The following is a 13,425-nucleotide window of genomic DNA, read 5'->3' as shown; positions in this document are numbered from 1 at the left end:
TTTTTCATAGCTCCCTCCTACACTAACTTGAGGGTCTCTCTTTCTTGTGACTTAATCTCCTCTCCAGTAGTCCTAAAATACTGAGTAGCTATTGCATATAGTGCTTGGGTGTGCCAAGTCCCAACATAGAAGTACAAATAGATTAGGGCAGATTTCCTATTATAAGAATCCCACTCTTCCTGTGTGAATGACATAAATCTCACTTGCTTGCATGATAATAATAATCCGGGGATCTAACATAAAACCTAGGAATGAAATCTTTCTAGTGGATGTTTCCACACTTATGCCAGGTCACAAAACTCAATGGTAGAGCAGCAGTCCTAGGCTTGCTTTGTCTGTGGACCATACTAGCAAAAATCCCTCATAAAAACAACCCTACTGCACCAAATCAAATACAGACATTTGTCTTAGACTAATAAAATCCTGGTTTTTCTGGATGCCTTCTATATGCTCAAAAGATTATGTCAGCTTTCATCTTAGGGCAACTCAGTGGATATCCCTCACTTCAGAGAGCTTCAGGGCTCTGAGTCATTTATGTTTACTGCCAAATTTCACACCTGCTAAGCATTCAGTATTTACCCCTAAAACATCAGGTTGTTAACACATCTATGATTTTGAACCAGCCTGTCTATTTCCCTAGCTCTTCTAAAACAGACTGAATTTAGTAGATGATCGTAAGAGGGCTGTCTCAATGGAGATCATTAACTACAATGTCCGTTCAAGGATATGTCAGAACTCAATTCAGAAAAGCCTGAATTTTTCCATCAAGTTGCTCACTTTGAAAGCAATCAAAGCTCACTAGAACAAGGACAATAGTTTTCCTATTAAATATAAGTATTGGAGAGAAAACATGAATTTTGCATCATAATGATTCTCGAATAATTAGACTTACTTCAAGCTATTTATAAAAGGGTTTCTCAGGGGGCTTCCCTGGTGGCGCAGTGGTTGGGAGTCTGCCTGCCGATGCAGGGGACGCGGGTTCATGCCCCGGTGTGGGAGGATCCCACGTGCCGCGGAGCGGCTAGGCTCGTGAACCATGGCTGCTGGGGCTGTGCGTCCAGAGCCTGTGCTCCACAATGGGAGAGGCCACAACAGTGAGAGGCCCGCGTACCGCAAAAAATAAAAAATAAAAAATAAAAATAAAAGGGTTACTCTGGTTGTTTTTAGTAAAATTTTTATGTATTTAAATTGTTGCTAAATCATATTGCTTTAGAGTGATTTTTATAGTTATGTGAATTTTTTTCTTAATTAAAGCTAGTAAAATCAGAGTGTAGCAACTTAGTTTTACCACAATCCACCATTTTGCAACTAACTGCGAGTATGTTTGTCCTCTGTCATTAGTATATTAAATTGTATGCTTTGACTATAAATGAAGATATAAATTGTGAACTATTAATTTTTTCAAGAAATATTTATTAATAATATACGATTCTCGTATTTTCATATCCATTTCACTGAGTTTAAAATTAGTAAAAAAAACACCTTAAAATGACCATTTTATGAAATGAAAAACAACTCATTTTAAAGTGAAGAGTATAATCTCAGTGAGACCTAAAAATATTCAATTAAATTGTAAAGTTGGCTTATCATTATAAACCATGACTTATCTAAAAAGGCACCTTAAAATAACTAGTGTTTCCTTCTTTGGAAATCAAGAACCTAATTCCTGGTCTTTAGATAAGAAAAATAACACTATGTGATAAAGGTAAACGGTCCTTACTTTGTAGCCCCTTTGAGACAGCTGCCATGAATGAAATAGTTCTGGTGTGGTGAATTGTGATAGCTTTTCATATTTCCAAGCAGGACAGAAGCATCTGGAAATCAAATTCCCCAAAGGTTTTGTCTGTGCTGCTTTTAAACAGAATAGTAAAATGATGAAGCATGTACACATCTGCCAGTAACAGAAAACCAATATTTTGTTCAATTGGGCATTATACTGAGTGTTCAACAAATATTTACTGAGTGTCTAGTTTGTATCTAGCACTTGCATTAAACATTGAGAAAGCTATCACATAGTATAGGTCCTTTTACATAAACACGTATGAAGTTTGGAAAGAAATCAGACAAGCCCCAGGAATAAAAACCTAGAGACTGGGAAATTACATTCTGATAACAATTAAAGTAAAGAAACCAGCTTTCATCTTTGACACTGTGGGAAATCACTTTATAGGCAGATCAAGGAGAAATTTAATTATAGGCAAGAAATTTGCATTTTATACAATAAGCAACTGGGGACTATTGAGGTTTCCTTGACCAAATGAGTGATATATCAATTACTAAGCTTTGTAATAACTAATATATCTTCCAATACTCTTCTTGACCACAATCAATAGGACACATTGGGAGACTGGGGTAGTAGCTTCTGGAATCAAGTTTAAGGTATTATTGGTCAACTAGCCTCCTTGTGAGGGCTGCTGTAAAATGACATTCACAGTCTATACTACTAGAGGGAGTTAATGCAGTCTATATACTGAAATCTCATAAGCTAGATTAAATTGTTAAACTAGGCGTATTAGCATTAGTCACTTAAAGCCAAAGCAAGAGAAAACATCCTGAGATAATGATATTATGAATATGTTGTAGTGGAAAAGCAAGGAGCCCTTATCTTTTACACAGCACACTGAAATATTTACAGATGAGAAAATATAAGTGTCTAGGACTTGCTTCAAAAGTATCCAAGAGGAAGTAAGAGGACAAAGTGAGAGAATATAGAGGAAACAAGATTGGCCACAATTTGCTAAATAAAGAAGCTGGATGATGGAAACATGGTGTCCATCAATACTGTTTCCTTTACTGTTTATATTTGTCTGAGATTTTTGTAGTAGAAAGTTGGAAAAATTACAAACGAAATGAAAGAAAATAGTTTGTCTATTTCTACTCCAATGCCCGACATGAATCTCAGATTCCTTCCCTCCAATACAAAGACCCTTCCGAGCTCCTTCAACAGTGAAAAGCAGACTACACAAAAGGGATTTTGCTCAATACTATAATATATTTTTCTGGCTCAGGCTTCTTCCTAGAAGCCACACTTTTACACAGTAGCTGATCTGTTTCTCTGTGGTACTGGAATCAGTTTTCTTGATTTTTACCCGTTCTTGATGGAAGGAAATGCAGTGAAAACAGGTAATACCCCTCATCAACCAAAAGACGTCGGTTCTGATATATTTTCAGTTGATGCAACTGACAATGTCATTTGAAACTCATCTGTGGGAGAATCAACATCCACTCTAAAAGAAGTCACTTATCTATCTCTTTAATTTAAAGTACTTAAATCTGGATTTTATAAAAGTATCTAAATTGTAGCTTCCCTTTCCTTCTGTTTATATAGACATATACAAAAACAAGAAAGAATTAGAGGAGGAAATGATAAATAAAACAACTTAAGGATTATTCTTTTTCTTTATTTTCTCTAGCTTACAATTTTTACAAACAAGAAATGGTGAGTTAACCTACCAAAATGCTAATGTCTAGAAAACATGTTTAGTTTCTCAAGATTCATAAACTTCCTTTAAAATCTATATAGAAACATACTTAGGTGGTATTATGATCTCCTTTCTTTTCTATTAAAAATCTGCATTCATGTATTACACTTTCATGTTTATATCTAATCAATAATACTGTAATTAGTGTTTAGTTTTTCACAGTTATAAACAATGATGTAATGCACAATATTTTCTTGGTAAATATCTGTATACACACATACACACACACACACACACATAGCACAGGGAGATCAGCTAGGTGCTTTGTGACCACCTGGAGGGGTGGGATAGGGAGGGTGGGAGGGAGGGAGACGCAAGAGGGAAGAGATATGGGAACATATGTATATATATAACTGATTCATTTTGTTGTAAAGCAGAAACTAACATACCATTGTAAAGCAATAATAAAAAGAAAACAAAAGAAAACAAAAGAAAACAAAAGAAAAAACAAAATTTTATTTGGGGTTTACATAGTGCATATATTGCATGTTTAACTAATAATAGTGGCTGATATTTATTGAGCCCTTATTTTGTAACATTACCTTCTTGGTGCTACATATCTACTAACTAATTTAATCTTATTTCTACATATATATGAACTAATTTCACATTATTTTATTCTCTTTTATGATCTGAGGAAACTGAAGGAAATATGGATAAAGCAACTAGTCCAAGGATTCACAACTGCTGTTTGCTATTGTCATGTTGCTGTGTCACTTCCATTTCAGGGAGTGAGTCACCAAAGTTCCTGATATTTTTCCCACTGCACCATTACTACAAAAACTTTAGTCCATATATTTGATGAATGCAAAGTAGTAAAAGTGTTATTTCAGACGATCCACAAACAGTCTAAGAAATGTTAAAAGTCTGTATTACTGTGGAGAGTTAACATTATTTTTAATAATGTTAATAATTATGAAATATATTTTTAATTATGTTAAATTATATATTTTTAATTATGTTAATAATAATGAAAATAGAGTCAGCAAGGCAGGTAGAAGTCACCTATTCTTTATGTTGTGGAAGCAAATTATTGGCTTTGGCCTAGAGTGTAAAGGAGCAAGTTGACAGGAGCGGAAACTGGATATTACAGTCAGTGTAACTGAGAATAGGATGAAACTCAGTATTCAGAAGTTAACAGAGTCACTATGAAAGCCAAAGAAAAACTTCAATTTAGTAAATAACTAGATAGGAGTAAGAGGGAGATCCTTTTAGAGCCACTTGGTAACAATATCAACTTTATAATGCTATATAAAGCATTTCCATCTTAAGGCCTGTCAAATGCAGTTAGAGACTGAGAAAGCCCAATTATTTTTCTGTAATATAGAGTTACTTGCTGTGGCAAAGATGCTGAAGTTATGCTATGGTGAAATTTCAATAAGCATTAAAGAGAAACAAATGGACAATGATATATGTGTACCAAGAAGTACTTAAGAAATTCACAGCAATCATTGTTTCAAATGGAATGGCACTTTATTTCCCCATATAAAATTTTACTGAACTATTATCTGTATAGGTACTAGGATATAAAGTTTAAAGTTGTCTTAAACTTTGATTGAATGGGAAATGCTCTCTACAATTTAAGAAACCATTAGAAATATAAAGTAGGTGATTTTATCCCATCTTCAATATGATTCCTTTAGAAAATAGGAAATAGGATGAAAGGCAGGCAGACTGTTATCTTATTATGGATATAATGTGGCATTGACAGTTTAATTATAGTAATGTTCAATTAAAGAATAAATGAGGAAGAGATGTATTTTTGTAACTTTAGGTATAATGTAAAATAAGCTGCACATATTTAAAGTATAAACTAGATGAGTTTTGACAAATGTATACACCTGAGAAACCACCACCATATCCAAGATACTGAACATTTTCATCCTCCCAAATGGCTTCTTGTTCCCCTTTGTTATCCTTTATTCCACCCCCATCCTTCAACCCCACTTTTCTGCCATCTGTCACTATGGTTTTATTTCCATATTTTTAACTCCTCGTGAATGGCTTTTTTCTAGTCAGCACAATGACTTTATGGTTCAGTTTTGAGTGTACTACTAGTTTGTTCCTTTTAATTGATGAGAAGAGTTCATTATATAAATGTACCACAGTTTATCCATTCACCTGTTGATAGATGTTTGGATTGTTTCCATTTTTTTGCTATTATGAATAAAGTCAATCATTTGTGTACTAAGCTTTCTCTCCCTTGGAGTAAATACTTTGGAGAGAGATAGCTGCATCACACAACAGGTATATATTTAAGTTTTTAAGACACTACCAAAATGTGTTTTAAAGTGATTGCACTATTTTACATTTCCATGAACAGTATATGAGGGTTATAGATGTTCTGCATCATTGTCAATACTTAGTATTATTAGGGTGTTTTTCTTTGCATTTTAACTATGCTAATAGGTTATGCTGGTAGAAAGGACTTTAAACAATTATATAGTTTCAAATTCATATGTCCATCTAAATTAGGATTTTTTTAATATTAGGAATTTTGGGTGAACAGCAAATTAATTTGATAGTTTATCACATTAGTGCTTCCCAGTCTTTCTACATCCCATTAACTGTACACTTACTCTGCCTTCCGCCCTTTCTGACTCTCCAACAAGGATAAACATATCTACTCAATAAATAAACATGCCCTTCTTTTTTTCTATTAAGTAATACTGTTCATTAAATAGTATTTTATGTATATTTGTTTAGCAACTTATTTTTTAATCATTGCTAAAAATGTGTGTGGTTTGGTTTTTATAATGCCTAATTCTAGTCATCACTAATATTCAATATCTTTAAGTGAATTTAATAATTCTTAAAGTTTAGATATTATTTATTTCATTTTGTTTGCACTTAATAACCATATCTAAAAGAAACAAAATAGAATAAATATGAACTAACAGGAAAGGGGTAAAATACCAAGCAATTATGTCTACTGAAAGCCATTTTTCTTTTAATTATGTACAGTGCTTTTCTGTTATTTTAAAATAACTGCATCCTAAAGTGGAAATGTGATTTTAAAAATACAAAATATATCAATATTATATGTCCATTTTAAAATTATGCTCCCTAGTTTAAGTTAATTCTCAGTCATTTTAATTAAACACCTTTCACTTTTAACTAGCCAGAACAATAAAGGAAAAGGCTAAGGATCCAGTTTAGATGTAACATAACAGCTATGTCCTTTAAAAGGAATGCATTATAGTTACTTTAAAAAAATTAAAGAATATTCTTGACCTTAGCAAATATTTTCACCTATCATGTACAATATCAAGTCGATGACTCCTGGCTGACTCTTAAAATACTCAAACTATGAAAACAAAATATTTTTTTCCATAATGTCATTTATAGAATAAAACTTAGGGCTGTTTCAGGATGAGAAAGGGGAGAAAACTTTATACAATCTTTTCTTCTTGACTGCCTGATTATTTATGAATTAAGTAGAAAGAATATCACAAATTTTTAGTCAAATGGAAAGCATAATTTTATAGCAGACTGAAATATTAGAGATAATATAGCCTAGTTTTTTTCACATTTTTCAATGAAATTATTAACTGGAAGCTTTTTTAAATGGCTCAAAGTTATAAAGCTAGTTAGTGCCAGAATTTTGACTATAGTCCAAGCTTTCTGATATCTAGACTAGCTTTCTTTATTTCCAGAAGTATATAGTATCTCAAATTCATGAGTATATATGAGTGAAAAAAGAGATCTGGCCTCAAAAATGTGAAAAGTTTACTTTAAAGACTGGTAAATTCAGCCTGTTAGTCTTCATGACTTACACAAAGGCAGAAATATGTATAATATGTGAGACCCTATTAGCATTCAGCAAACATTCCTGCATTAATATTAGCTCAGTGCTGCTGCTAAAAGATCAATTTCTTATTACTTTGTTAGCCTGCTTGTTTTGTTTATTATATTTAAAATAACACTGATGAATGGATACAGAAGATAAGGTACATATACATAATGGAATACTACCCAGAAAAATTATGAGCTTTCTGCCATGTGCAAGAATACAGATGGACTTGGAGGGTATTATGCTAAGTGAAATAAGTCAGACAGAGAAAGACAAATAGTGTATGATATCACACATGTGGAATCTAAAAAAAATATGACAAACTAGTGAATTTAATGAAAAAGAAGCAGACTCAGAGATATAGAAAGCAAGCTAGTGGTTACCAGTGGGGATGGGGGAGGGGCAATATGGGGTAGGGGATTAAGAGGTGCAAACTATTACATATAAAATAAGTTACAAGTGGCCCTGAACCAAGATGGAGGAGTAGAAGGACGTGCTCTCACTCCCTCTTGTGAGAACACCAGAATCACAACTAACTACTGGACAATCATTGACAGGAAGACACTGGAACTCATCAAAAAAGATACCCCACATCCAAAGACAAGGGAGAAGCCACAATGAGACAGTAGGAGGGGAGAAATCACAGTAAAATCAAATCCCATAGCTCCTGGGTGGGTGACTCACAGACTGGAGAACACTTATACCACAGAAGTCCACCCACTGGAGTGAAGGTTCTGAACCCCACATCAGGCTTCCCAACCTGGGGGTCCAGCAATGGGAGGAGGAATTCCTAGAGAATCAGACTTTGAAGGCTAGTGAAATTTGATTGCAGGACTTTGACAGGACTGGGGGAAAAAGAGACTCCAGTCTTGGAGGGCACACACAAAGTAGTGTGCACATCGGGACCCAGGGGAAGGAGCAATGACCCCAGAGGAGACTGAACCACACCTACCTGCTAGTGTTGGAGGGTCTTCTGCAGAGGCAGGTGGTGGCTGTGGCTCACTGTGGGGACAAGGACACTGGGAGCAGAAGTTCTGGGAAGTACTCTTTGGTGTGAGCCCTCCCAGAGTCCGCCATTAGCCCCACCAAAGAGCCCAGGTAGGTTCCAGTGTTGGGTTGCCTCAGACCAAACAACCAACAGGGAGGGAACCCAGCCCAACCCATAAGCAGTCAAGCAGATTAAAGTTTTACTGAGCTCTGCCCACCAGAGCAACAGTCAGCTCTACCCACCACCAGTCCCTCCCATCAGGAAACTTGCACAAGCCTCTCAGTTTGCCACGTCCACCGGAGGGCAGACAGCAGAAGCAAGAACTACAATCCTGCAGCCTGTGGAACAAAAACCACATTCACAGAAAGATAGACAAGATGAAAAGGCAGAGGGCTATGTACCAGATGAAGGAACAAGATAAAACTCCAGGAAAACAACTAAATGAAGTGGAGACAGGCAACCTTCCAGAAAAAGAATTCAGAATAATGATAGTGAAGATGATCCATGACCTTGGAAAAAGAATGGAGGCAAAGATTGAGAGGATGCAAGAAATGTTTACCAAAGACCTAGAAGAATAAAAGAACAAACAAACAGAGATGAACAATACAATAACTGAAATGAAAACTACACTAGAAGGAATCAATAGCAGAATAACTGAGGCAGAAGAACAGATAAGTGACCTGGCAGACAGAATGGTGGAATTCTCAACTGTGGAACAGAATAAAGAAAAAAGAATGAAAAGAAATGAAGACAGCCTAAGAGACCTCTGGGACAACATTAAATGCAACAACATCTGCATTATAGGGGTCCAGATGGAGAAGAGAGAGAGAAAGGACCTGAGAAAATATTTAAAGAGATTATAGTCAAAAACCCCCCTAACATGGGAAAGGAAATAGCCATCCAAGTCCAGGAAGCACAGAACCCATACAGAATAAACCCAAGGAGAAACACACCAAGACACATAGTAATCAAACTGGCAAAAATTAAAGACAAAGAAACATTACTGAAAGCAGCAAGGAAATAATGACAAATAACATACAAGGGAACTCCCATAAGGTTATACAGCTGATTTCTCAGCAGAAATTCTACAAGCCAGAAGGGAGTGGCATGATATACTTAAAGTGGTGAAAGGGAAGAACCTATAACAAAGATTTCTCTACCCAACAAGGGTCTCATTCAGATTCAATGAGAAATCAAAAGCTTTACAAACAAGCAAAAGCTAAGAGAATTCAGCACCACCAAACCAGCTCTACAACAAATGCTAAAGGAACTTCTCTAAGTGGGAAACACAAGAGAAGAAAAAGACCTACAAAAACAAACCCAAAACAATTAAGAAAATGATCATAGGAACACACATATCGATAATTACCTTAAACGTGAATGGATTAAATGCTCCAACCAAAAGACACAGTCTTGCTGAATGGATACAAAAACAAGACCCATATATATGCTGTCTACAAGAGACCCACTTCAGACCTAGGGACACATACAAACTGAAAGTGAGGGGATGGAAAAAGATATTCCATGTAATTGGAAATCAAAAGAAAGCTGGAGTAGCAATACTCATATCAGATAAAATGGACTTTAAAATAATGTTACAAGAGACCAGGAAGGATACTAAATAATGATCAAGAGATCAATCCAAGAAGAAGATATAACAATTATAAATATATATGCACCCAGCATAGGAGCACCTTAATGCATAAGGCAACTGCTAACAGCTATAAAAGAGGAAATCAACAGTAACACAATAATAGTGGGGGACTTTAACACCTCACTTACACCAATGGACAGATCATCTAAAATGAATATAAATAAGGAAACAGAAGCTTTAAATGACACAATAGACCATATAGATTTAATTGATATTTATAGGACATTCCATCTAAAAACAGCAGATTACACTTTCTTCTCAAGTGCTCATGGAACATTCTCCAGGATAGATCACATCTTGGGTCACAAATCAAGCCTCAGTAAATTTAAGAAAACTGAAATCATATCAAGCATCTTTTCTGACCACAACACTATGAGATTAGAAATGAATTACAGGAAAAAAACGTAAAAAACACAAACACATGGAGGCTAAACAATACATTACTAAGTAACCAAAAAATCACTGAAGAAATCAAAGAGGAAATCAAAAAATACCTAGAGACAAATGACAATGAAAACACAACGATCCAAAACCTATCAGATGCAGCAAAAGCAGTTCTAAGAGGGAAGTTTATAGCTATACAAGCCTCCCTCAAGAAACAAGAAAAATCCCAAATAAACAATCTAACCTTACACCTGAAGGAACTAGAGAAAGAAGAACAAACAAAACCCAAAGTTAGCAGAAGGAAAGAAATCATAAAAATTAGAGCAGAAATAAATGAAATAGAAACAAAGAAAACAATTGCAAAGATCAATAAAACTAAAAGCTAGTTCTTTGAGAAGATAAACAAAATTGATAAACCATTAGCCAGATTCATCAAGAAAAAGAGGGAGAGGACTCAAATCAATGAAATTGGAAATGGAACAGGAGAAGTTACAACAGACAATGCAGAAATACACAGCATCCTAAGAGACCACTACAAGCAACTCTATGCCAATAAAAGGGACAACCTGGAAGAAATGGACAAATTCTTAGAAAGGTATAACCTTCCAAGACTGAAGCAGGAAGAAATAGAAAATATGAACAGACCAATCACAAGTAATGAAATTGAAACTGTGATTAAAAATCTTCCAACAAACAAAAGTCCAGGACCAGATGGCTTCACAGGTGAATTCTATCAAACATTTAGAGAAGAGCTAACACCCATGTTTCTCAAACTCTTCCAAAAAATTGCAGAGGAAGGAACACTCCCAAACTCATTCTATGAGGCCACCATCACCCTAATACAAAAACCAGACAATGATACTTCAAAAAAAGAAATTACAGACCAATATCACTGATGAATATAGATGCAAAAATTCTCAACACAATACTAGCAAACAGAATCCAACAACACATTAAAAGGATCATACATAATGATCAAGTGGGATTTGTCCCAGGGATGCAAGGATTCTTCAATATACACAAATCAATCAATGTGATACACCATATTAACAAACTGAAGTATAAAAACCATATGATCATCTCAATAGATGCAGAAATATCTTTTGACAATATTCAACACCGATTTATGATAAAAACTCTCCAGAAAGTGGGCATAGAGGGAACCTACCTCAACATAATAAAGGCAATATATGACAAACCCACAGGAAACATCATTCTCAATGGTGAAAAACTGAAAGCATTTCCTCTAAGATCAGGAATAAGACAAGGATGTCCACTCTCACCACTATTATTCAGCATAGTTTTGGAAGTCCTAGCCATAACAATCAGAGAAGAAAAAGAAATAAAAGGAATACAAATTGGAAAAGAAGTAAAACTGTCACTGTTTGCAGATGACATGATACTATACATAGAGAATCCTAAAGATGCTACCTGAAAACTACTAGAGCTAATCAATGAATTTGGTAAAGTTGCAGGATAGAAAATTAATGCCCAGAAATCTCTTGCATTCCTATACACTAATGATGAAAAATCTGAAAGAGAAATTGAGGACACACTCCCATTTACCACTGCAACAAAAAGAATAAAATATCTAGGAATAAACCTACCTAAGGAGACAAAAGACCTGTATGCAGAAAACTATAAGACACTGATGAAAGAAATTAAAGATGATTCCAACAGATGGAGAGATATACCATGTTCTTGGATTGGAAGAATCAATATTGTGAAAATGACTATACTACCCAAAGCAATCTACAGATTCATTGCAATCCCTATCAAATTACCAATGGCATTTTTTACAGAACTAGGACAAAAAAATCTTAAAATTTGTATGGAGACACAAAAGACCCCGAATAGCCAAAGCAGTGTTGAGGGAAAAAAACGGAGCTGGAGGAATCATACTCCCTGACTTCAGACTATACTACAAAGGTACAGTAATCAAGGCAATATGGTACTGGCACAAAAACAGAAACATAGATCAATGGAACAAGATAGAAAGCCCAGAGATAAACCCACGCACCTATGGTCAACTAATCTATAACAAAGGAGGCAAGGATATACAATGGAGAAAAGGCAGTCTCTTCAATAAGTGGTGCTGGGAAAACTGGACAGTTACATGTAAAAGAATGAAATTAGAACACTGCCTAACACCATACACAAAAATAAACTCAAAATGGATTAGAGACCTAAATGTAAGACCGGACACTATAAAACTCTTAGAGGAAAACGTAGGAAGAACATTCTTTGACATAAATCACAGCAAGATCTTTTTTGATCCACCTCCTAGAGTAATGGAAATAAAAACAAAAATAAACAAATGGGACCTAATGAAACGTCAAAGTTTTGCACAGCAAAGGAAACCATAAAAAAGGCAAAAAGACAACGCTCAGAATGGGAGAAAATTTTTCAAACGAATCAATGGACAAAGGATTAATCTCCAAAATATATAAACAGCTCATGCAGCTCAATATTAAGAAAACAAACAACCCAATCCAAAAATGGGCAGAAGACCTAAATAGACATCTCTCCAAAGAAGACATACAGATGGCCATGAAGCACATGAAAAGCTGCTCAACATCACTAATTATTAGAGAAATGCAAATCAAAGCTACAATGAGGTATCACCTCACACCAGTTAGAATGGGCCTCATCAGAAAACTTACAAACAACAAATGCTGGAGAGGGTGTGGAGAAAAGGGAACCCTCTTGCACTGTTGGTGGGAATGTAAATTGATACAGCCACTATGGAGAACAGTATGGAGATTCCTTAAAAAACTAAAAATAAAATTACCATATGACCCAGCCATACCACTCCTGGGCATATACCCTGAGAAAACCACAATTCCAAAAGACACATGCACCCCTATGTTCATTGCAGCACTATTTACTATAGCCAGGTCATGGAAGCAACCTAGATGCTCATTGACAGACAAATGGATAAAGAAGTTGTGGTACATATATACAATGGAATATTACTCAGCCATGAAAAGGATCGAAATTGGGTCATTTGTTGAGACATGGATGGATCTAGAGACTCATACAGAGTGAAGTAAGTCAGAAATAGATAAACAAATATCGTATATTAACACATATATGTGGAACCTAGAAAAATGGTACAGGTGAA

Source organism: Stenella coeruleoalba (genome assembly GCF_951394435.1).
Source record: "Stenella coeruleoalba genome assembly, chromosome: 3".
Lineage (NCBI taxonomy): Eukaryota > Metazoa > Chordata > Mammalia > Artiodactyla > Delphinidae > Stenella > Stenella coeruleoalba.
This window is presented reverse-complemented; position numbering follows the sequence as displayed.